Below are 24,403 nucleotides of genomic sequence, written 5' to 3'. Positions count from 1 at the left end.
CCCCCAGCCCCTCGCTCAGGCTTCGGGAGTTGTCGGCTGCGCGCAGCGCGGGCTCTCAGGCCACATCCCCTCCCCCCATCCCGGCCGTGGCCTCGCGCAGTCCGCGGGCGTCGCTTCTGCATGTCGGTGCCCAGGTGAGGACGGGAAACTGGCCGCGGGCCCCGCGAGAAATGGAGTCCAGGAGGGGGCGGGCGTCATGAGGCCGCCAGGGCAGGTCTGGCCTCTACCGCCACCCTCACTCCCACCTCCATTCCGGTACCCGCAGCTGGCCTCCGGCTGTGGGCCGGATAAAGTGGGGGTTACCCTGGGGACGTACTGTTGGAGAAATACGGTACGGTGTTTCTGCCTAGCGATCACGGTTACCCTCGGGAAAGTGCATGCTCGCTGCGCTGCCTCGGAGCCTCCCAGCCTCCAGGACGGCCTAGGGCGTCTGACCCCTGACTCGAATCAGTGACACCCCCAGGCCTGGGCCACCTTCCTGGGGACCGACCTGTGCTTCACTCTCAGGCTGCTGTGGTCCGCAGCAGTCCCGGGACGCTTTGGCACTCCGCGCGGAGGTGGGAAGAGCAAGGCCCAGAGGAACTTGCCCAAGAGGTGGCAGTGAGCCGACGGTGCCACGCACCCTGCTAACTCCCTTTAACTCACACTCCTGTTGGATCCTCAGCCTACAGATGAAGACATGGACTGTGAGGGGCCACGGGTCCTCCCCGGGTGACTCGGCTGGTAAGGAGAGAGGAGGGGGTGAGGCAGAGCCTGTCCGCCTGCCCCCGGAGGGCATTTTCCGGGCAACACAGGGACACGTGGGCAGAGCTCCTTCTAAGGAGTTGACATCCTTTCCCTTCCTGGCCTGGGAGATAGAGAGCATTCCCTCCACTTTTCTCCCAGTGTATTGCCAGAGCAGCGTACTCATAGCCAGGACCTTTCCCTGCTCTCTGGAATGCTGTGGGTCTGGGCTCCTAAGTCCAGGCTGGTGCTTGCCCCTGGGTCATGTGGTCCTCCCTGTATACCCAGCTGGGGCCAGGGATGTGGCTCCTGCTGCCACCAGGAGCCAAACCCAGCTGGGGGTGGCAGGGGCTGGGGGGGGGGGGACAGGTTAGGGGACACTGGTGTTAAAGGTGAAATACATCCATAGCAGCTTCAGCACGTAGGTGGTCAGAAACTGAAAAGCAGAAAAGGATAAATACTGTGTGACTTCACTTCTCTGTGAAATTTTAAAAACTAAAAACAAACAAAAAAACTCATAGAAAAAGAGATCAGACTTGTGGTCCCAGAGGCAGAGGGTCAGGGGAGAAGGATTTGGAGAAGGGGGATCAAAAGGTACAAACTTTCAGGTGTAAGAGAACTAAGTCCCAGGAAGTCATGTGCAACATGATGCACTGTGCTGCTGTGTGATATACAGGAAAGTGATTAAGAGAGTGGGTCCCAAGAGTTCTTACCAGAAGGAAAATTTTTTTTCCTTTTTTTTGTCTCCTTTTTATTATATCTATATGAGATGATGGCTGCTAACTAAAACTACAGTAATTATTTCACAAAATAGGTGTCGAACTGTTATGTTGTACACACTAAACTCATACAATACTACATGTCAATTATGTCTCAATAAAACTGGGGGGAGGGGAAGAAACTGAAGGACAGCCAAGGTGCTCCTGTTACAACCTGAGTCAGATCATGTCTCTCATTGGCTCAGAACATTCCAGGGGTTCCCAGCATCACAGCCTGCAATGCCCTACAGGATCGCCTCCCCCCCAAAATTAGATCCCTGACCTTACACTCTACTCCTTTCCCCTTGCTCACATCATTCCAGCCACACTGGCCTCCTTGCAGTTCCCCAGACATACCAGGCACAGTCCTACCTCAGAGCCCTTGCATGTGCTCTTCCCACTGCCTGTACAAGCTCTTTCCACACAAATGACATGGTTCTCTCGCCTCCTTCAGGGTTTTCTCCGCATGTTATCTTCTCAGGGAGGCCTGCCTTAACCACCCAGTCTAAAATGTTAACACTCTCCCTGGGGCGCCTGGGTGGCTCACTCAGTTGGGGGGCCGACTTTGGCTCAGGTCATGATTTCACGGTCCGTGAGTCTGTGAGTTTGAGCCCTGAGTCGGGCTCTGCGCTGACAGCTGGGAGCCTGGAGCCTGCTTCGGATTCTGTGTCTCCCTGTCTCTCTGCACCTCCCCCACTTGCACTCTCTCTCTCTCTCTCTCTCTCTCTCTCTCTCTCTTAATGTTAACACTCTCCCTAGTATTTCCTATTCCCCTATCCTGTTTAACTTTTTAATTGGCACTAGTTCCCTGCTAATGTATTATATATTTTATATTTTATTTGTTTTTGTCTCCTCTAATAGAATGTAAGTGCCACCAAAGCAGTGATTTCTCTCCACCTGTTCCCTTCATATTTCTAGCATCAGGCACATAGTAAGTGCTCAGTTGTTGAATTAATGAATTTCTGACTTAAAGCAAAAAGGTCGGCTTGAGAGGAATTCAACAGGGCTGAGGGACCTACCCCAAATGAGTTAAGGAGTTGGCCACTGGAGAAATTAGAACGGTTTTCCCCAAAGAGACCCAGAGCACCCTCAAGCTAGTTTCCAAGGACTGCCTTTGTACAGGGTGCCTTCTCTCTGCTTCAGTCTCCTCCTCCCTCCAGCACCCACCTTGGCCTGGTGAACTGTATTCATCCTTCAGCCATCAGCTCAAACTTACCTTTCTTGGGGACATAGTCCCGTAAAAACCTCTCCCACCTCCAGGCAAGACCAGGTCTCACATGCCTATCCTTTGCGGCACTGTGCCCGGCATGTAGTAGGGCCTCAGTAAACTTTTGTTGAGAAAATAAATAAATGAATGAGTGAATGTGGGGACACTGGCAGCCTAAGTAGCTGAATGTCCACCTGAGCAGTTAGGTATGGCTGTATCTAAGGAGAAAAACTCTCCCCATATTGTGGGGAGACTCTGTTAGAAGAAAAAGAAACCAGGTAGTGGTTTTCCAAACAGATGACAAAGAGAAAGAAATATTTCTCTTCATAGCAATGAAAACCCCCAATGTTCCCACGCAATTAATTCCTTCCCTACTTGTACATCATCTCCCACAGAAAAGGACCCGAGTCCCTGGTGCCTGTCCAGCCCTGAACGGTTGCAAAGACCCCAGGGACAGAAATGGGGCTCACCTCTAGGGCAGGGGCTCCAGCTTTCCCTGTTTCGAGGACACAGGCACAGCTCCGGGAGACAGAGGGCTCCTCAGCTTCCCTCCTCCCCATCTCTGCCATAAATGGTGGTCTCTCTGGCATCTGCTAGAATTCCAGACTGGGAGGCAGCCTGGGTCTCGGCCCGACGGGACTGTGTTTATGGCAGCCTGGCCTCTGGTCCTGGTAGAGTCCGTCCAAGTTACTTTGCCCATCAGAGCCTCAGCTTCCTCATCTATAAAATGGGTGCCAGGACCCCTGACTTCATTACCTCCCAGGGTTGTTGGAGGAGCCAAAACAGTGATAGATGGGAAAAGGCATTGGAAAGGTCCAGAGACTGAGGACAGGCGGTTAGCAGCACTGGGCAATGCTGGGGAATGGGAAGCCTGGCACACAGCACCCCCCCCAGGGGGCAGCTGGATAATGGCAGTAAATGAGCTCTAACAGGGCAGCAAGGAGCCCCTCCTGGGGAGGAGGGAGCAACTTTGCTGAGAAGCGTATGTCCAGGCCCCCTTGGAGAGGAGGCAGTCCAGGACGTGCTCTGGAATGCCGGAAAATACAAGAAAGCCTATGAAACAGTGGCCACACTGTGGATGGAACCAAAGGTGTAGATTCTCTGTCCCCTTGCAGGTGCAAGCCCAAGCCACTTGGACTGACATCCAAGCCATTTGTTTGAATAATTCTTTTCTTTTTTGAAGTTTATTTATTTATTTTGAGAGAGAGAAAGAGAGAGCACACAGGCAGAGAGTCCCAAGCAGGCTCCACACCATCAACGCAGAGCCTGACGCAGGGCTCGATCTCAGAAACTGAGATCACCACCTGAGCTGAAATCAAGAGTCAGGCACTTAACCGACTGAGCCCCCCGGGCACCCCTTGAGCCTCTTAAAAGTAACGCCTGCACATTGTTTTAGTGTTGAAGCACCGCAGAAAGGCATGAAATGAAGAGTAAAATTGCACTCGGCCTCAGTTCCACTCAGCATTTCTGTTTCCATGTGACCTAATTGTACATACTATGCTTGTCTCTTTTGTGTCTACAAAGGAAGCGAATGATGCCCCTTTCTGTGTGCTGCACATTCTGTGTTTGCCCCTCCAGATCTCTCTCTGCCCTTCTGCCCCTGCTCTGTGCCCCCAGAGGCTTATCTGCACAGACCATGAACGGGGGCCCTTTGGTTTCCGAGAGGGTTTGGCCAGTGGGAGGCACTGGTGACAGGTGAGGATGGGAGGAACGTGACGTTGCATTTGTCCCCTGTGGGTCACTGTCAGCTGGCTGTGTCTCTCCAGTGGGCGTGGCTCCTCTCAGGGAGCCTGGCAGAGCTTGAAGCCCCCCCTCTCCTAACCTTTGCCCAGAAAGCCTCTGCCTCCCACCGTGCCCCCATCCTCGCCCAAAGTCTCTCTTCCACAGGCCCGTCTGGGGGCAACCCTCCTGGCTGGGTATCTCCAGTTTTCGGGTTAATAATATGGAGGCGCACGCATCGCACTTCAAAGATGCTCACTTTGTTGTGTGTTCACGGCACCCCAGAGGCCGGCATCACAGATGAGGAAATGATGCTCAGAGGGGGCGCCTGTTCTCAGGGGCCAATGACGCGGTCATGGCAGGGTCCGCACACACTTGCCCCCTCGGGCCCGTGCAGCCCTGTCCTGGCGGGCTCCCGAGGCCTGGCTGAGGGGCTGGGCCCACCGCAGGGCCCGGGACACCCACAGCCAGATGGCTTGGATGAGACATGAGGCCTGGCAGGGCCTGTCCCGAACATGCTTGGTGGGCCTCGCCAGTTCTGCCGTTCTGCTCCCCGGCAGGAGCCCTGTGTGTGGTCCCATAAACCGCGTCCATGAGGCATGGGATGTCTGCGGCCCTGGCCTTCCCCCCAGCCCCCAGCTCCAAATCCTCCCCAGACATCTCCCCTTGACAGCTCGCAGACGTCACCAGGCGTCCCAAGGAAAACCCCTTAGGCCTGCCCCTCTGCCCCAGGGTACTAGTAAGCCCAGGCTGCTGTGACAAGTAACACGGACCAGGCAGCTCAGACAACATGCATGATTTCCGCACGGTTCTGGAGGCCAGAAGTCTGAGATCAAGATGAAGCAATCCTGCTTCCTTCTGCTTCCTTCTGTGGATGGTGGCCTTCTCCGACTCTTCACGTGGGCCAGGCCCTAACCTCCTCTTCTTATTAACACCTGTCAGGTGAGATGCGTGGGCACCCCAATGACCTCATTTTACCTCAATTGCCTCTGTAAAGACTGTGTCTCCCAATACAGTACATATTCTGAGGTACTGAGGATTTCAACGTATGAATTGGGGGGGATATAGTAACATCATAACCCCCCAGGGTGCCCCCATCCCGGCACCCCCCTCACCCAGTGCTTCATCCAGCAATTCCCACCTAGTCGTGTGGGGGCAGCAGGATGGCCATGCTGCGGGGGGACGCAGGTGGCCAGGCAGAGCAGTCTCCTGCCTCAGAGCCCACACTGGCTCCCCATGGTCACAGTAAAAGGTCGGCGCCCTAACTTCCCCGGGCATCCATGGCTCTGAGTGACGCGCCTCCTGCCCCACTTGTCCCACCCAAGGACAGCAAGGACTCTGCACTGACCTGCCTGGGCTCACATCATGCTCCTGCCACCCCCGAGCCGCATAACTCTAGGAACGTTGTTTCCCTTTGTGGGCCACCATACCTACGATGCGGGGACAGCAGCAATCGTGCCTCGGCCATGCAGGTGTCCTGCTCAGTCTCTCTTAAAGGGCTGCCACACGGAGCACTGCTGAGTGACCGCCTCCAGCAGCAGCCCCACCTGGGGATCTGGCCGAGCTTCACCCAGAAGCCAGGATGTTAGGCACTGGAGCCGCCGCTCCTGCCTTACCCCCGCTTCCCCACAGGCAGGCTGACCCCTGGGGCTTTCCACCGAGTGTGGCCCAGTTGTCTCCCGGCTGCACTGCAGCCCGAGGCTCTCCCTCCTCATCCTCCCTCCTCCCTTCTCCTTTCACGGGTGCCAGCCCCACACCCAGATCGAGGTCTCTCCCTGCCAGTTCCTGCTCCTACTTCCTTCCCCTCATCCTCCACAGGCACTGCCCCACGAGCCTCTTGCACATCTAACCCCTTCTTGGCATCTGTTCTCTGAAGATGAGAACTGGCCCGGGTAGCTGTCTCATAGGTTGTTCAAGGGTTAAACGCATTAACACACACAGAAACCTTAGAAAGGTGCCTGGAACAGAGTAGGTATCTGAGTCCCAACACCACGTAGCTCCTTTCTAAGGGCCATTCTTGGGGACTGTATCTGCCCTGTCCATAGATTTCTGCGTATTCTTTTGTGGACCAGGCCTTCTTAAGTTTCCGAAGTGTGCTATGCTTCCTGTGATCACAGGGCCTTTGCACCCACCACTGCCTTTGTTCCTTTACTGTGAGCCCTCTTACCCCTCTTTCCTGTTAGCTCAGATGTCACTTCCTCAGGGAAGCCTACCTGACCTCCTTTATATGTTTTCCCTACACTATGTGCCTCTCCTTCAAAGAATTTTTCAAGGTTTATCCATTTATGTGTGTTCATTTCTTTCACGCTTGTATCTCTGGGGCAAAGATTGCCAGTCCTCAGATCCCTATCCATCCCTTCCCAGAACTCCCAGTTTTCAGCAGAGCACAGTATTGCCCCAAAGAAAGCTTGCATTCCTCAGCCTTTCTTGCAGCTAGCCAATGGGATGTACACAGAAGTGATGGCTGTCCCTTCTGAGTTCCCCTGGGAAGAGAAGGGGTGTGCCTCCTTCCATGTTCCCTCCTCCTCCCTGCTGGCTGGAATGCGGGCAGAGTAGGCCAATGCTGTCTGCTGGAGGGATGGACAAGGTAGAAGGAATACAGACCCAAACAGCCTCAGAGTGCACTGCCTCACCAGCGTGGGATTTCAAGGAGAGAAAACTCAAAGTGTAGCTTGTTTAAGCCAACACTACTTTGAGTCTCTGTTAACGGCAGAGATTTGGCTACCTGTAGAACAGGAAGCTCTGTGAAGCCAGGGAACAGGTCCACCTTGGTCATCACCATGTGCTCCCGGCACCTAGAAGGTCCTTGATTATTGTATGATGAATGAGTGAATGAGTTCTTTGGGGCTGGACCCTTTCTCAGCCATTTCGGGGACCGCCGCAGTGCCCAGCTCATGGAGTGAAGTTGTATAGAAATCTAGAGCAGCACTATTCGCTAGAACCTTTTGTGAGGCAGGAAATGCTCCATGTATGCCTGCTGTCCAGTAAGGTACCGCATGCGGCTGGTGGCCACCACGCTGGACAGTGCACACCAGGCTAGGAGGGAGTGTTGAGATGCAGCCCCTCCCCTAATGCAGGAGCTGCCAGCCTGCTGAAATCAGGTAGACACTTGTCCCAACGCTGACACACGAGCCAGGCCACCAGGCGGAGGAGGCCTTCGAGCCCCTGCTCCTGGCCCCCTCAGTGAGGGTCACACTGAGGACTCACGTCATGGAGGCAGCACGGCCAATCACAGCGGCCAGCCCTCCCTAGTCATCCAATTCCTGCTGACACCTACCACCACCGGCGAGGGCAGGAAGCCCAGATCTGCCTCATGGTAAGGGGTACCAAGCAGCCTCACCAGTCCCAGGCTGCCGGAGAGGGCAGCGGAGAAAGAGGGTGGACTTACCATGTGCCGGGTCTATGCTGGACCCTTCACAGCCACGCACTCTGAGACAGGTGGAGGAGGGCGGGGTCTGCGGCGTGCCAGGCCCGGCGCTGTGACACAGGGGGCAGCGCTCACATCTTGACTCTTCTCGTTTTACAGAAAAGAAAGTTGAGGCCAGAGAGGTGGGCAATTTACCCAAGGTCACACAGCAAATGCACTGGCAAAGACAAAAAGAGAACTGAGATCTATCTCGCTCCAGAGACTTCTCTTCTCCCATCCCAGGCTGTGGAGCTTGGCCCCAGGACAGCGTCCCCACTGTCGCTTCACCCTGCCGCTCCTCCCAGGCCACCTGTACCCTTCCCTGCCACTCAGGATCTCCCTGTCAGGGGTCAGGATGGAGCCAGAATGGCTGGATGCAGCAGAGGCAGACCCCCACCTCAGACCTCACACCAGCCTGCAGTCCTGGGACCAGCAGTCCTCACAAGACCACCAGCGCTCTCGGTGCTGCATCTACCCCACCTCCGTGTACCCGGGAAGGGGGAAGCATCATCATCCAAGCTGGCTGCTGGCCTAGCAAGTCAGTGGAGAAGGAAAGCTTCCTCTGGGGGGCGCTCGGCAACCCTGCATGGGATACAACTTAATGGGCCCACTGGTTGGAAACAGCAGGAGTCCCCTGGGCAAAAGTCAAGTGGGCAAGGGGAAGGCAGGAAGTATGCCCAGCGCTGTGCTAATCTATTTTAATTTTTTTTAATGTTTATTTATTTTTGAGAGAGAGAGCAACAGAGCATGAGTGGGGAGGGGGAGAGAGGAAAGGACACAGAATCTGAAGCGGGCTCCAGGCTCTGAGCTGTCAGCACTGAGCCCGATGCGGGGCTCGGACCCACAAACCGTGAGATCATGACCTGAGCTGAAGTCGGAAGCTTAACCGACTGAGCCACCCAGGCGCCCCTGTGCTAATCTCTTTAAACAGGTGACTTTATTTAGCCCCCATAGCCCCCCTCCTACTTGGTCCATGCTACAGATGGGAAAACAGAGGCATGGAGAAGTCACTTACTAGAAATCACGCAGCCCAGCTGGCAGGAGGTGGTGCCCAGGTTCCGGAAAATAACAAGGTCATGGGAATTTGGGAGGCGTCTGTTGCTTCCTGGAGAAGGCTTTGAAACCCTGGGAAGGGGCAGTAGAAGAAGGGTCTGGAGAGAGGGTCCCCTAGCAAGGTGTCAGGTGGGAGCCTGGAGGGGATGGGTCAGGGCATCGGACCTCACGCAATTCCCAGGGCAGGAGACAGATGAAGCCCAGCTCTGGCAGTGACACCTGGCATTCACCTCTTCAGCATCTTCTGTCACTCAGTCCTAACTGTCCTTACCCCCACACCTCTGGACGATCCCACTGCACCTAGGCCTAGGGGATCTTGCATGGCTCTGGAGGTCCAAGTAGTGACCAGCAGCCAAGTGGGCACAGGCCTGGGGTTGAGCCAAGCTTCCAGCCCACTGTTGGGAGGGGGGAGGCCCAGGACAAAGATGTGACACTGGCTCCGAGACTAGCAGCGTTGTAAATAAGAGAGGAATCCATCTCGCACCCACCCACCAGGCCAGACTGCTGCCTGCCAGCCTCCTTCCCCGCAGGGCCTTGCCCTCTCCCACATGACAACTCACAGCTACACGTGGGCTGTAGCCCGTGGGAAGGGGAAAGAAAAAGGGAAGGGATGCCTCTGCCCTTTAAGGCCACCACGCAGAAGGAGCCACTGTCACTGGGAGAAAACAAGGTTGGGGTGTGAGCTGTGTGGCCAGGTTTGTGTCTGTCTGCCAGTGGGGCTGGGAAGCCAGACACCTGCAGTCCTGTCCTGTCTCCAGCTGCAGAGATCAGAGCGAGTCACTATATATACTCTGTGGGACTGTTTTCCCCTCTGCACCAAACGTTTGGCCAAAATAGCCTCTGAGGGGTCCTCAGTGGAAGACTCTGAACCAATAGTCTCTCGAGGCCATTGAGGCACAGTCTTGGGGAAGGAAAGGTGAAATCAGTCTGTGGGTGGCTCCCTCGACTGTACTGGGAGGCCGGGGGCAAGCAATGCACCCCAGGCCATTGACACAGCCCCCGAGCGCCCAAGCTTTCTTGGAAAAGCTTCTATGAACTGATGCTAATACGTCAGGTAACTTTTATTAAGTGCTTGTTATACACCAGGCTTGGAGCTAAGGGCTAGCATTTATGAGTGTTTTCTATATGCTGGGCATTATTTTAAGTGCTTTACAACTTCCACTTCGCTTAAGCCACACAACTTCTCTGTGATGCAGGCGCTGTTGTTATCACCACGGGAATAGCAAACCTGTAAAACAAGAACCAACCACTATGAAAAAGGAGCATTCAGAGAACAGGAAAGAACATTCGAAAACGTAAGCGTTCACAGTAATCATGAAAACCCAACCAAGACTGAATAGCAGAATGGACACACCTGAGAACCAAATCAGAGCAACAGATGGAAATTATGAGAGAAAAATGCCAGAGCCACGGTTCAATGGAAGGAATTGAATTCACATGCAGAAATGAAGATGGATCAAAATCACCTTCCCAGTGAAATCCGGCCCCTCCTCGCTCAGGCAGAGAGATGTTGATGGATAACAGGGAGTTGGTGAGTCATTCCTGCCTAGTTAAAGCCCTCGAGGTTTAGTGTGTGCTTTTTAAGCCACCCTTGTACTTGAGGTCCCCATCTCCTTTCCCCAGGTGCCTATCCTGGTAGTCCAGGAAGTCACTAGCTATCTTGGGCCCCAAGCAAACCACAGGGAACCAGTGGGGCTGGGAAGTGACCACTGATCGGCACCCACAGGGCAGGCTTCACAGGTAAGCAGGGGGGTCTGTGTCAGAATCTTGGACTTAACACGAAGATACCGAGAGCGCTGGGCGGGCACCACGCCAGCCTGACAATAGCCACCTGGCAGATTCAGGGAGGAATTCCTTGTCATTTCAAAACACAACAAGGAAAACGGTGACCCAAGTGGGAAAAAGACGTAAACAGAATGCGCAAATGGCCAGTGCGTGCACAGGGAAATTTCTAACGTCACCACTGATCAAAAGAACACAAATGAAAACGTGCTGTCTTCATCCAACTGACAAGGACATTTTAAGTTATAACACTGTTGGGAAGAGGTACATTTCCAGAAAGCAACCTTGCAATATAGACATCACTTTTCAGTCTGTAAGTCTACTTTTAGGAACTGATCACAAAGAAGTGATCGGATTTGTCGGCAGATTTCTATACAAGCTTGTTCTTCCCAATGTTGCTTCCAGCTGAGAAAAATTTGAAACCACTGAATGAATGTCCAGCCAAAGGAAAGTGATAATGAACAATGCCCCACCCCCCAATGGGGAATGCCCCATTCCATGTAGTGGAATATCACTTATCTATTTAAATTGGGTTTTCACAAGACTATTTGATAAAAGTTACAGTGAAAAAAGGCAGGATGAAAAATTTATGTAGGAGTTATTCTATATGTGATTATGTAAAGAATATATGTTAATAGAAAACATTAGAGGGGCTCCTGGGTGGCTCAGTCGGTTAAGCATCCGACTTCAGCTCAGGTCATGATCTCAAGGTTCGTGAGTTCGAGCCCTGCATTGGGCTCTGTGCTGACAGCTCAGAGCCTAGAGCCTGCTTCAGATTCTGTGCGTGTGTGTGTGTGTGTGTGTGTGTGTGTGTGTCTCTGCCCCTCCCCTGCTCATTCTCTCGCTCTCTCTCTTTCTCTCTCAAAAATAAATAACCATTAAAAAATTTTTTTTCTTTTTTTTTCTTTTTTTTTTAACGTTTATTTATTTTTGAGACAGAGAGAAACAGAGCATGAACAGGGGAGGGGCAGAGAGAGAGGGAGACACAGAATCTGAAACAGGCTCCAGGCTCTGAGCGGTCAGCACAGAGCCCAACGCGGGGCTCGAACTCACGGACCGTGAGATCATGACCCGAACCGAAGTCGGACGCTTAACCGACCAAGCCACCCAGGCGCCCCTAAAAAAAATTTTTAAATGAAAGTATTTACATTGAATAATGGGATTACAAGTGATCTTTTTTTTAGCATTCTATTTTTCACTTTTCCAGATTTTCTACAATGAATATATACTACTTCAATAACCAGAAAAAAAATATCGTTTGATTGTGCAACTTGGTATGTAATTTTTTAAATAGGTTTTTTATTAGTGTAGTAGTAAATGCTCTCACTGCCCTCAAATCAGAAAATACAGACAGGTGTAAAAAAGAAGAAAACGCTCATCTGTAATCCCATCATTGTTAACGTTTTCTTGCTATATTACAAAAATGGAAACACATCATACATACTATTTTAGAGACTTTGTAAAACTCGTGACTACAAACATGTAACATAAAATTAACCATCTTAACCATTGAAATGTGCAGTCAGTGGCATTAAGTACATTCACACTGTTGTGCAACCATCCCCACTGTCTATTTCCAAAATTTTTCATCTCCCCAAACTGAAACTCTGTCCCCATTAAACACTAACTCCCCATTCCCCTCCCCGTGCCCCTGCACCCACCCCTCTACTTTCTGTCTCTGTGAGTTTGACCACTCCAGGGGCCTCATAAGAATGGGATCATACAATATTTGTCCTTTGGTAACTGGCTTCTTTCATGAACCAGAATGTCCTTGAGGTTCACCCATGTTGTAGCATGTGACAGCGTTTCTTTCCTTTTAAAGGCTGAACCATATTCTATCACATTTTGCTTATCCATTCATCCATTGATGGACACTTGGGTTGTTTCTAGAGCCTTTTCAAACAGAACAATATATTGTGTACCTCTTCCTGTGCCAATAATGATAAATTAATAGCAGTTACTTTTTTTAAAAAAAATTTTAATGTTTATTTATGTTTGAGAGAGACGCAGAGTGCAAGCAGGGGAGGGGCAGAGGGAGAGGGAGAAACAGAATCCGAAGCAGGCTCCAGGCTCTGAGCTGTCAGCACAGAGCCCGACGTGGGGCTCAAACTCACGAACCATGAGATCATGACCTGAGCCAAAATCAGACGCCCAACCGACTGAGCCACCTAGGTGCCCCAAAAGCAGATACTTTTAAACATTTTACTTTTTTTTTTGAAAGAGAGAGAGCAAATGGGGGGGGGCAGGAGAGAGAGAGAGAGAGAGAGAGAAAGAGAATGAGAGAGAAAGAAAATCTCAAACAGATTCCACACCCAGCATGGAGACTGACATGTGGCTCAATCCCATGACCATGAGATCATGACCTGAGCTGAAATCAAGAGTCAGACACTTAACCAACTGAGCCACGCAGGTGCCCCAATAGCAATTACTTTTATTAAGTTGCCTAGTATTCTATATTTGGTAAATCTTTTTTTTTAAATAATGTATCTTTATTTTTTATTGAGGCATAGTTGACATATGATGTTATATTAGTTTCAGCTGTATAACATAGGGATCCTACCAAATTTGGTTTTTCTTTTTAAAAAAAAGTTTTTTTTAATGTTTATTTATTTTTGAGAGAAACAGAGAGAGACAGACTATGAGTGGGGCAGGGGCAGAGAGAGAGGGAGACACAGAATCCGAAGCAGGCTCCAGGCTCTGAACTGTCAGCACAGAGCCCGACGCAGGGCTTGAACCCATGAACCATGGGACCATGATCTGAGCAAAGTTGGATGCTTAACCAACTGAGCCACCCAGGTGCCCCCTACCAAATCCATTCTTGAAGGACATTTACATTGTTTCCAAATTTTCATATATACAAAACTGCAATAGTCTTTGTGTACTTATCCTACTATTTCTTAAAGATAAATTTGAAAAGTGAGATTTCTGAGTCAAGGGGTATTTTTAGATTTGGTTTCTTTGACCAATTTGTCCTCCAAAAATTATATTAATCTGGATCCCTGCCATCAATGAATCTCAATCCCCAAGTTCCAATATCCTGGTCGGTACTGAATATTAGCACTTCATAAAAAGTGACAACATTTTGGGCAGTTTTTGCCAGGGTGTCAGGTTTTTTAAAAAGTGCCATTGTTTTCATGTGTATCTCTTGGATTATTGGTGAAGTTGCATTTTTTCCTGTGTTTATATTTTACTGGCAGTTTGTGTTTCTTCGTGGAGTCCTATCTCTACTTTGTATAGAGATACTGATATTTCTCTTACCGGTGTGTAGGAACTACACAGGAAGGGTGCGTGAACTCTATGCACCAGGGATGTGACCAGCCACGTTTTGAAGCTGCAGGATTTTTTTTTAGATTGATGGAGCCAAATGCAGTTAAGGAATCTGCCTTTGGGGTCATATCTAGCAAATTCCTCTCTTTCAGGGTTACCTGTGGATTAGTCACATTTTCGCCCTGTTGCATTGCTTCCAGTGCTGTCACGGTTCGGTGTTCTCACTTGCTTCTTTAGTCCAGCTGGGATTATTTGGGTGGGTGTGTGCTAAGATTAGGATGTCCCCTGTGTCTAAAAGTCAAGGCCAGCCATCCCTGGATGACCAGTCTTCCCTGCACGCTCTCCCGGCTTCAGCACTTCCTCCTGTCATGAGTTGGCCTTTTGCATAATTCCCACCTTCAAGAAAAACTCTTTTCCACTGTGAGCTGAGCAGGAGCCCTATTGAGCCCTATCGCACGGCCTTTCCCAAAGGCATTTGCCCTACAGAAGAGGATTCGGGAGAAGCTACCAGGTTGGGGGTGGGGGAAGGGTCCAGACAGTGGCATTTCAGGAACCACCACTGACATGTAATGGATGAGCCATCGTGGGATCCAGGAGCTACTTCTTCAACTGGCCAAACCGGCGGGCACCCTCTCTGCCCCCAGTTTGGGATGATTTACTGTCAATGTCACACTGCACATCAGTCTTTCAGCAGAGCACACTATCTCCCTCCGTCCTCACAGTACGTATCACTTTCCATCCTGACTTCTCAGCTGAAGGGGGAGCCACACAAAGGAACGTGTCTGGTGACACCACCTACACATAGCAGAGGCAGGATGGGGGCTTTCCTGGTGCCTATCCTCGAGGTTTCTGCCACAGGAAGGGACCCATCCCAGGAGCAGGGACCCATAGGGAGCTCCAGCTGTCAGGTCAGGGCTGTGTGGGACCTTGCAAGCCGTAGGTGCTGACACAAGCGGGGCCCAGGGCGGGCAAGGGGCCGAAGCCTGAGGCTCGAGGACCCTCAGCCATCTCACCCACACCCACTCCTCTGAGTCCCAGCCCCCACCCAGGGTCGCCAGACACGCAAGGCATCCTGAGATGTGCTTCCCTGAAACCTCCCTGTTCTCTGTTACAGGAGCACTTCATCCACTCATTTACCTGGCGCGCATTTATGGAGAACTTACCGTATGCCCGGTACTGGCCCGGGGATACGGCAGTGCTTACCGTGTACCCAGTACTGGTCTGGGGATACAGCCATTAACTAGAGGCAAAAGCCCATCTTCTGGAGCTTTTATTCCAGTGGGAATAAGCAAGGAGAGGAGTAAAGGGACATGGCGTAACTCCTCATGCGAATAAGTGCTAGGAACAGTTACTAATACTCACCCAACAGCTTTTATGTCCTCATGGAGGTTCTAAGGAACCAATGTCCTGTGACCAGGACAGACAGAGGGAAGCTGCTTCAGGGTGGCCAACCAGGGAGGGCCTCTCTGAGGAGGTGACACTGGGGTGAGGAGGAGTTCTTAGGAGGAGCCAACGGAAGGCAATCCAGGCCAAGGGAACAGCACATGCAAAGGCCTCAGGAGGGAAAGAGCATGTGGGTTTGAGGCGCTGACAGGAAGCCGAGGCTGTGAGCCAGGCAGTTGTGGGGGTGAGGCAGGAGCAATGGAGAGGAGGCCAGAGAAGGCCAAGGATTCCAACATTCAGCACACTGCAACCCACGGTGAGACTTCACCTTCCGGCTTCACCAGCTTGTGTGTTAGCAAAAGTCTCACCCCATCACCTAACCCGCACTCCCGGCACTGAGTGCTGGGGTTTTCTATTCTGTCTATTCTGCTCTGCTCGCCTCAAAAGGAGGGAGGAAAAAGAAAGGAAAGGAATGCAACCCCTGCAATTAACCTCCTGACCCCCTGAGGGGCTGCAACTTGCAGTTTAACGCCAGGCTGTTGTAGATGGAAATAAAGATTTTTGTTTGTTTGCTCGGCACAGTGGGAGTCCACGGCGTGTTTAGGGGAGGGAGAGACTGGACCAGACTGAGGTTTTAAAAAGACTATCCTGCTGTTGTATGCAAAAGGGAGTGTCTGGGGTGTGTCAGTCAGCCAGAGTCCCCGAAGGACAGACAACGCCCTCAAAAGGGTGATACTGAGTTAAAGACAGGGCTCTCCGTGCAGGTGGGGCAGGTGAGGGGCAGTCCCACAACCAGTCACCCCCACCGAGGCCGGAAGGAGCTGGAGGAACCGCGTGGGAAGGTAGGGGCCAGCAGGGGGCCAGAACCTTGGTTCAGGGGAAGCGCCTCACCCCTCTCCGCTCCCACCTCCCATTGTCTGCAGCGCCTCTCATTGGCCCAACCACACAGACATCCCCTCTGAGGTGCAAGGTCAGCCTCCAGGACACAGCAGAGGTCCCTGACGGGGGTGGGGAGCGGAGTGTGGCCAATGGAAGAGCCAGGTGAGAGCTGGCGCTGGCTGGGGCGGGCTAGCAGCAGAGGAAATGGCCTTGGGAACATGAAGTGTGGAACCCCAGGACCAGCCTTTGGGTTGGATTAGACTCCTGCTGAAAGGGCTTTTTTCCACTTTGGGGGCTCTTCAGAAAACACAAGATGCAAGACGTGGTGGGGGCCCAGGGTGGGTGAGGGGAGAGCACAGGTGTCAAGGCACACAGGCATCGTGGGCAGCCGGGACACTCAGAGTATCTCCCCACCAGGAAGGTGCAGGCGTCCCCTGGTCAGAGCGCCAGGGCAGGGCAGGCTGTGTGAAGTGCCCCCTTCCGTCACCGGGCCACGGGCAGCCCAGGGGTTGCAGAGTGGAGCGCAGGGCAGAGGAGTGGCTGGGAGCAGGGCACCCTTGGAGGTCGGGACAGGGCTCTTCCCTGCTGGTCCATCCACACCAGGGCGCTCTGGGTGTGTCACCATCCAGGTGTGGCATTTGAGCTAAAGGGGATTATGCTGGAATGTTCCTAAGGCACAGCAAGAAACGACAGACAGAGGCCAGACAGAGGCCGAGCTCAGCCTGGGGTGGCATCTGGGGTGGGGGGACCAGCCCAACCCAGCAGGATGGAGGAAGGTGTGTGACACTCATCATGTCCCCGACCCCAACGTGCTGGGGGGAGGGGCACGGGAAGCGGCAGAGCCAGGCCTGGATGGCACCTTCTCTCCATGCTCGCTTGCCAGACGTGTTTACCTCTACGACCAGCTGCAAGTTAGAGCCCAGTAAGTGGGTCATGGCGATCCCTTTAGTGAAGTGCAATCAGCCTTGTTCGGAACAAAACCGAAGGGTACAATCGAAAGGGAAAGGAAGGAAAACATCGGAGTTCATTGCAGGCACCAAGACAGTCACTGTCCCCTGAAGAGTCCCTTTCAGGCTTGCTCCAGAGGACGGGTACTTTTTAAAGTGGGGGGGGGGGGGTCACTGCATTTGCAGACAAGGGTCCTTGCTTCCCTTCTCTGCACTCTCGCTCCAGATGGCCAGATCCTGCTGCTGTCCCGTCCCCGCTCCCTGGGACCTGCCCAAGCTCTCTCCTCTCTGGCTTTTCCCTCCCTTGGCTCACCGCATCATCCTCGTGACTGTTTTTGTCCCCATCTTACTGGGGAGGAGGGAATCCAGGGAGGAGGATGTCCCATCCGGGACCCTATAGCTTCCTGCCCTGCCTGTGCACACCGGTACTGACCCCAGGTGAGGCTGGGGGGAGATGGGGGAGGCCACATGGGGTGGGTATACTGGGGGCCGTGAGAGGACTCCCGCTACCGACTCCTGTGGGCTCTGGGGCCATGAGAATCAGGGCAGAAGGGCTAGGGAGGGATGGCATCAAGGAGACAGGTGTGTGTGGTCTAGCTACCAGGTACAGGCTCCGTTCTGGGTGCTGAGGAGAAGGCAGCAGACAAGGTCAGCGCAGCCCCTGCTCCCTGGCGCTTACAGGAACACCTGTCGGGAAGAGAGCTTACCTGTAACGTGGTTGAAGAAAACCAGCCACAGACTGAGACAGGGAAAAAAGAGGAGCAGAAGGCATAGTTATACTGCAATGTCAAGACAGGCTTCTCTTACATGGAAGGGCCCAGCCAGGCTGAGAATCACACGAGAGCATCTCTAGCCAAGAGCTCGGCACATGCAAAGGCACTGAGGTGAGACAGACCGAGACAACACCAGTGTGTCTGTAGCATGGTCAGCGCAGGCAGTGGAGCAGAGGTCAGCAGGCCAGAGGGAAGGGCTTGTTTCCAGCCAAGGCCAGTGAGGAGTTGCACAGAGCTCTTCACTATCCTGCCGTTCAGCCCCGGATCTGCGGTCCTGGGCTCGCATGGTCCAGGGCCGCCACATTCTCTCAGTCGGCTTCCTGGTGACTTATGAATGGGTTCTCCCTGGTTCAAAACAGAACGCACCAGGGGCACCTGGGTGGCTCGGTCGGTTAAGTGTCCGACTCTTGGTTTTGGCTCAGGTCATGATCTCGTGGTTGTGAGATCGAGGCCCACATTGGACCTGACAGCACGGAGCCTGCTTGGACTCCTCTCTCCCTCTCTCTCTGCCCCTCCCTCTCCCACACACGCACTCTCTCTCCCAAAAACTAAAATTAAAAAAAAAAAAAAACATTTAAAACCAAAACAGAATGCCCGAGGCACCCTCCCTGTGCTGAGCCCCGAGCAGGGCACGAAGGGAATGGAAGTCCGTGCCTGGTGAGTGAGTGTGTGCCCAGCATGCCCATTGCTGGGACTGTGGCCGCCTATGTTTGTTTTCAGGGTAGCAGAGTTTTCTGTGTAATTCATGCACACTGCAAGTTAGTCAAAAAGTGGAAATGGGAGCCAGTGTGCCTCCTACTGTCACCCCCTCCCGCAGTGCCCCTGCCCAGAGGCCACCCTGAGGCCATCTCCATGGGTTTGCCAAGCAGAAAAGCGTGTCCATCTTTATTTTTTTTTTTTTTTTTTTTTTTTTTAATTTTTTTTTCAACGTTTATTCATTTTTGGGACAGAGAGAGACAGAGCATGAACGGGGGAGGCGCAGAGAGAGAGGGAGACACAGAATCGGAAGCAGGCTCCAGGCTCTGAGCCATCAGCCCAGAGCCTGACGCGGGGCTCGAACTCACGGACCGCGAGATCGTGACCTGGCTGAAGTCGGACGCTTAACCGACTGCGCCACCCAGGCGCCCCAAGCGTGTCCATCTTTAATACACAAAGTGGATTCTAATACACACACACACACACACACACACACACACTTCTTAACAATCTCCTGGGGTTGTTCTGTGTGGATACAGCGGATATTCCCTGATACTTCAGTTCCACTGTGCATGTGACTCACCATTCACTGCCAGCACCCCCTGTAGCATAATGGGCTGGGCAGGGGAAGGGGAAGAGGGGGGGTGGAGCTAGGTCAAGGATATTTGCATTTTTAAAGTTGGGTTAACATCTGCAAGGTGTGTCACTGGCTCTTGATAAGAGAATCAAAGGGAATTGGGTTAACCCACTCCTAACCCCTTTGCCCAGTTACTGCCAGCCCCACCAGCAGCCCTGCCTGGCTCCCGGCTCCGGCTACCGGCTACCGGCTACCGTTCCTCTTGTAGGCGGGGAGAGGGATCACTATCTCGCCCCTGCAGGGCTGGGCCCTCCACACTGACCCAGCCTCAGGCCATCCTTCATCCTCAGGAGCAAGACCTCTTTAGCTGCCTGAAAATAGCTCTTTATCTGGTTCGGTCCTCACCGGGACTTTATTCCATGCCTCTGGCCACTTGTTGCAAGAGCAAATGTGTCCCATACAGCACTGGGCGTGTTGCCACCGTAGGAGAAACCAGGAGAATTCGGGGGCGAAAATAGCTAGGGGCCCGAGAAGTGAGCCTCCGACTGTGGGCCGGGCGCTGGGGCGTGTGGCAGTCAGGTGGGGTTCTGGGGTGCAGGCCTCCGCCTTCCGTGCAAGGCCCTGAAGAATGTGCCCGCCTCAGACACAACATCCCAGTTCAGTCGCATTATGAGTCACCGCTGCGTGTCTGCTACCACCTGGGCATTTGAACCACGGCAGCAAACACACAGGCAAAGACTTCTGCCCTCGAGGAGCTTGCGTTCTATCGGGGAAGACAGAAAACAGACAGCAGAAAGGCCCACACAGGCAATGATAGGAGAGGTCAGAAGGGGGATACGCGGTGGAGAAGAACTGAAATAGAGTGCTGTGCTCAGGAGCGCCAGGGCAGAGACACAGGAGGCAGTCTGGAACAGGCCACTGGGAGTGGGGCTTGTTGAAGTGACAGCAGTCTTTCTAGGGGAAGGGAAGAGGAGAGGGTGCAAAGGCCCTGAGGCAGCCGGCCTGCGGTAGCTGAGAAAACAAGGAAGTTAGTGTGGCAACAGCAACACAGGGAGAGTCAAAGGAGAGGGGTGAGGTTGTATAAGGTGGAAGCCAGGAGAGCACTTGGAGACTCTGTAAGATGGATGAGGGTGTCTGAGGCAGGGGAGCGGCCGCAGCATGAATCCAGCAGGACACACAGCGGGACCAAGAGCTTAGCCCAGGCCAGGCTCTATTCCAAGAGCTTTGCCAGTATTAATTCACTTAATGCTCACATAGCCTTATACACCAGGTGCACTCATGGTCCGGTCCTATAGGTAAGGATGCTGAGGCACAGAGATGTGAAGGAACTCACCCCCGGTCACACAGCTGAAAGATGGCAGAGTCTGGATTTGAAGGCAAGCCATCTGAAGCCAGAGCCCAGGCTCTTGAAGAACCATAAGTTTGGGACAAAAAAAAGTCACAACCTTCATCCTGAGGGAGGACATCTGTAAAGAAAATAGAAGACTGAGTCCTCATCAGAGATGCGAGGCAACAGAGGCCCAGAAGGTCAAGCTCGGGTCTGACCGCCAGGCAGTCCCACTTCCCCACCCCTGACCCCGCACTGGAGGTGGGAGCCGGGATGATCGCTACCCGGGAGGGTGGCGGCCCCGGGCACAGAGCATTGCTCAGGAGCGTAAGCGTTGACACCCCCTTGGGATGGTGCGGGTTGCCCAACAGAGCAGGCAGGCAGGGTTGGACGTGGGACCAGAGGTAGGGGGAGCCTGCGTCCCAGGGCCTTGGAGGAAGCGTTGATGGACAGGAGTTAAGAGTAGCGGTCACATGAAGGATGCTTGGTGACAGAGGGGGGCCCACATGTAGGGGATACTGACCACTGGGGAAGGCATAACCATGCAGAGGAAGAGGCCGCCAGAGGCTCAGAGGCCTGCCAGCTGTGTGGCCTCCAGATGTTTGGGTCTCAGTTTCCCCATCTGTTAAATAGAGAAGAAAAATGCCAGGGGCAGCTGGCTGGGACAGACAATAACTCCAACTCTGAGAAAGGATCAGGAACGCTACTTAGCTGGTTGTAGAATCCTTTTGTCTTACTCTTGCTCCCGGAGGGCTTCTGTCACTCGGGGCTGTTTCTCAGGGGTGCAGTTTGAAGCTCATGTCTTTATTTTATTTTATTTTTAATTTTTTCTAACGTTTATTTATTTTTGAGAGACAGAGAAAGAGCATGAGTGGGGGAGGAGCAGACAGAGAGGGAGGCACAGAATCCGAAGCAGTCTCCAGGCTCTGAGCTGTCAGCACAGAGCCCGTGGGGCTCAAACCCACGGTCTGTGAGATCATGACCTGAGCTGAAGTTGGACGCTTGACCAACTGAGCCACCCAGGCGCCCCGAAGCTCATGTCTTTAAAAATAATTTCTGTCTTCTGCCAGCAAGCTTCTGGGGGCTCAGCATTTTTCTGCGAAATATGTAAACATGTCCCAGCTGTATGTTACCACTGAGTTTTCAAGTTTGTTTGGTTTGGTTTATTAGTGGGCGTATTTTCATCCATGCTGGCTTACATCCTTCCTTGCTTTTTCCTCCCCGGAAGGCCCTTGTCTTCTATGCTGCAATTATCTGTCTTGCCCTGAAGAGGAACTCCTGTGTCAGTCCACAGGCCTCCGAGCTTCTGACTCCCGCGTTCTGGATGCCTGTCAACCACATCTCCCGTTTTCGTACATCAGCCATTATTCCAGTATTACCGCCTGGACTTTGTTGATTTTTCTTTTTATCTTCCTTGTCCACGTGCAACAGATTTGAGGCCTTCTTCATCTCATCAAATAACGAAATCAGCCATTTTCTGATATTTACTTCTCTTTCAAGTAAGATATTTATCCCAAGGGGAGAACCATTTTTTTCCCCCTGCTCTCATTGAAATTCATCAAAACTTTGGAACAATGCTATGCCCTGGGATCAGCCTTTCCAGGTGACTTCATCTGTATTCGTGCCTTGTCTGCCGTCTTTTTGCCAGTGACTTGTAAATTTCCGTCTCCTGCCGGGACCTCTCCCCTGAATTCCCATCTTTTGCACCCAGCCACCGGTTTGTAGCTCCACATGAATGTCTCTGAAACACCACCAACCCTCGGTGATTGCTCTCCCTTGACCCCAGCAGGCTCACCCCTACTCTCTGTGGAACCCGGGGTGAGAGGGAAACAGAGGCGCCGTCTACCTGCTTCTCCTCCCGTCCCGGCCCCGTCCAGAGCTTCAGGGCTAGCACACACGTGCATGAACACTAGGGCCCATGCTCTGTCCACACCCACATCCACATCCACATCCACAAACAGCACCCTTGCTTCTCCTGGGCCTCAGGGCGCACACTCCTGTAATGCACCCTCCCTCCTGGAGGGGCAGGTCTGGGGGCAGGCTCCAAGTCATCTGGGCGGGGAACTCTGAGGTCCAGATCCTGAAAAGTCACCCCAACACACTCTTCCTGGCCCCGCAGCCAACCATCTACCCGGACCTCTAGATTTTCTTTCAGCCTCTCCCTCCCTAGTCCATGGGGTTTGTCCACACCACCTCCCTCTCATCCAGAGGCCAGAGCCACGGCTCTTCCCACATGTGCTCTTGTCTGCTCCAATCCATCCCAAGTTTTGAAAGATGTTAATGAGCTGAAGTCCCCAGGTGAGTGGTGTCCCCTTGCACAACACAGACTCCACCCCCTGCGGCCACCCCACACCCCCCCTTACTCTCGAGGTCAGCCCATTGACCATGGCAAGCGCAACGTCATCCCTCCGGGTCTCCCGTCCAGACGTGGAGCTGCCTCTCCCCTTGAGTCTGGGCTGGCCTGTGACTCACCTTGGTCCACAGAACATGGCAGCAGTGAGGTTGTGCCCCTCTGAGCCTGGGCTTCCTAAGGCCCTGCAGCTCCCACCCACACCCCTGCCCAGCTTCAGCGGGACAGGCCCGGGCTGGCCCACAGGGGAGCAGGGGGGAGCCCTCTCACACCCAGGACCTCCGAGGCCCCCAGCTCCAACAACCTGCCCGCTGACCTCAGACACGCGAGCAAGCCCTGCCGGGCCCAGGTGGAGAGTCACAGAATCACAAGCAAATTCAGTGGTTGTTGTTTTAAGCACTACATTTTGGAGCCATTTGTTACAGGGCAAAAGCTGACGGAAACTTCCACGTAGTTCCTTGAGCTCCCCGGGGGCCTTCCTGACCTCTGGCCTTTCACGTGGGTCACTGCCCCTCTGGGTCCTGCTTCATCCTGATCTGCTGGCTCGGCTCTGCTTCAGCCTTCCGACTTGGGCTTTCCCGCTGTCCCTGTCCCCAACGTCTCTGCTCCTCAGAGCCCCATCATCCCTGCCACCTCTCTGCCCTCCTCCTTCCCGCCTCAGCTTCACCCTCTCCAGCTCACATGGACCCTGGAGGGGCCTCCCTCTAGTGCTTCTGTCCACGAAGCCCTTTGCTCACTCCCAGTGACAGTCATCATCTGATTCACATCTCTCTGCCCTAAGGGGCCATGAGCTCCATGGGGACAGAGACCACCGCAGACCTCCAGTTCCTGCCACGTGCCCGGCAGATAGTAGGAGCTCAGTACACGTTTGCTGGGTGAATAAATGACTGAACAAATGATTTACATCTGCGTCCTCTTTCCCCGACAGCAATAAAGGTTGCTGCAGGCTGGAATGTGCGGGCGCGCTGCAGCCCTGCTGAGTGACCGCCAAGCCCTGGCCAGGGACTGAGAATTCCTCCAGAGCCCAGCGGTCACTCACCGCGTGCTCTGGTCACTCCCGGGTGCTCAAGCCAAAGTCACCTCTGGGGCCCTCACTGGCTTCTCTGTCTCATGACCCGTGGCGCCCAGCAAAGGCTCACCATGTACATGCGACCCTGCCCCTCTTCCCAGCATCCAGAACGCTGCCACATCGTCCTGGGTCCAAAACCCACTAACCACTTCCCACTTCACCCGGGGCTCCTGGACAGCACGTCTCCCAGGAAGAGGTACACGAACAGCATCACCTCCTTCAGTTCCCTGGACCAAAGTCCCCCTCCCCAGAAGACCTGTGCTGACCACTCTGTACGATAGAACAACTCCCCCACCCCAGACCCTCCGTGGTGCCCTTACCAAGGTTCAGCTTTCTTGCCATTGCCTCTTCTCCATCCAGCCTGCTGCCTGTTGGGATGTTTATGCATTGTCTCCCTTTCTCCATGAGAAGGTTGGCTCTTTGAGGGGAGAGATTTTGACTATTTTTGTTCTTTTCTGCATTCCCATGTGCCTGGCCGGTGATGAGG

At 53.3% G+C, this 24,403-nt stretch overlaps 1 long non-coding RNA gene across 1 annotated transcript; it reads left to right on the top strand.

The window, feature by feature from the left end:
• Positions 1-27: 27 nt before the first annotated feature.
• LOC115508642 lies at positions 28-23,746 on the top strand. Its single transcript, XR_003967065.2, has 3 exons — positions 28-723; positions 10,063-10,397; positions 21,726-23,746. It is a non-coding gene; the product is annotated as an uncharacterized LOC115508642 (long non-coding RNA).
• Positions 23,747-24,403: the final 657 nt, after the last annotated feature.

Source organism: Lynx canadensis, chromosome A2 (genome assembly GCF_007474595.2).
Source record: "Lynx canadensis isolate LIC74 chromosome A2, mLynCan4.pri.v2, whole genome shotgun sequence".
Classification (NCBI taxonomy): domain Eukaryota; kingdom Metazoa; phylum Chordata; class Mammalia; order Carnivora; family Felidae; genus Lynx; species Lynx canadensis.
This window is presented reverse-complemented; position numbering and strand designations above follow the sequence as displayed.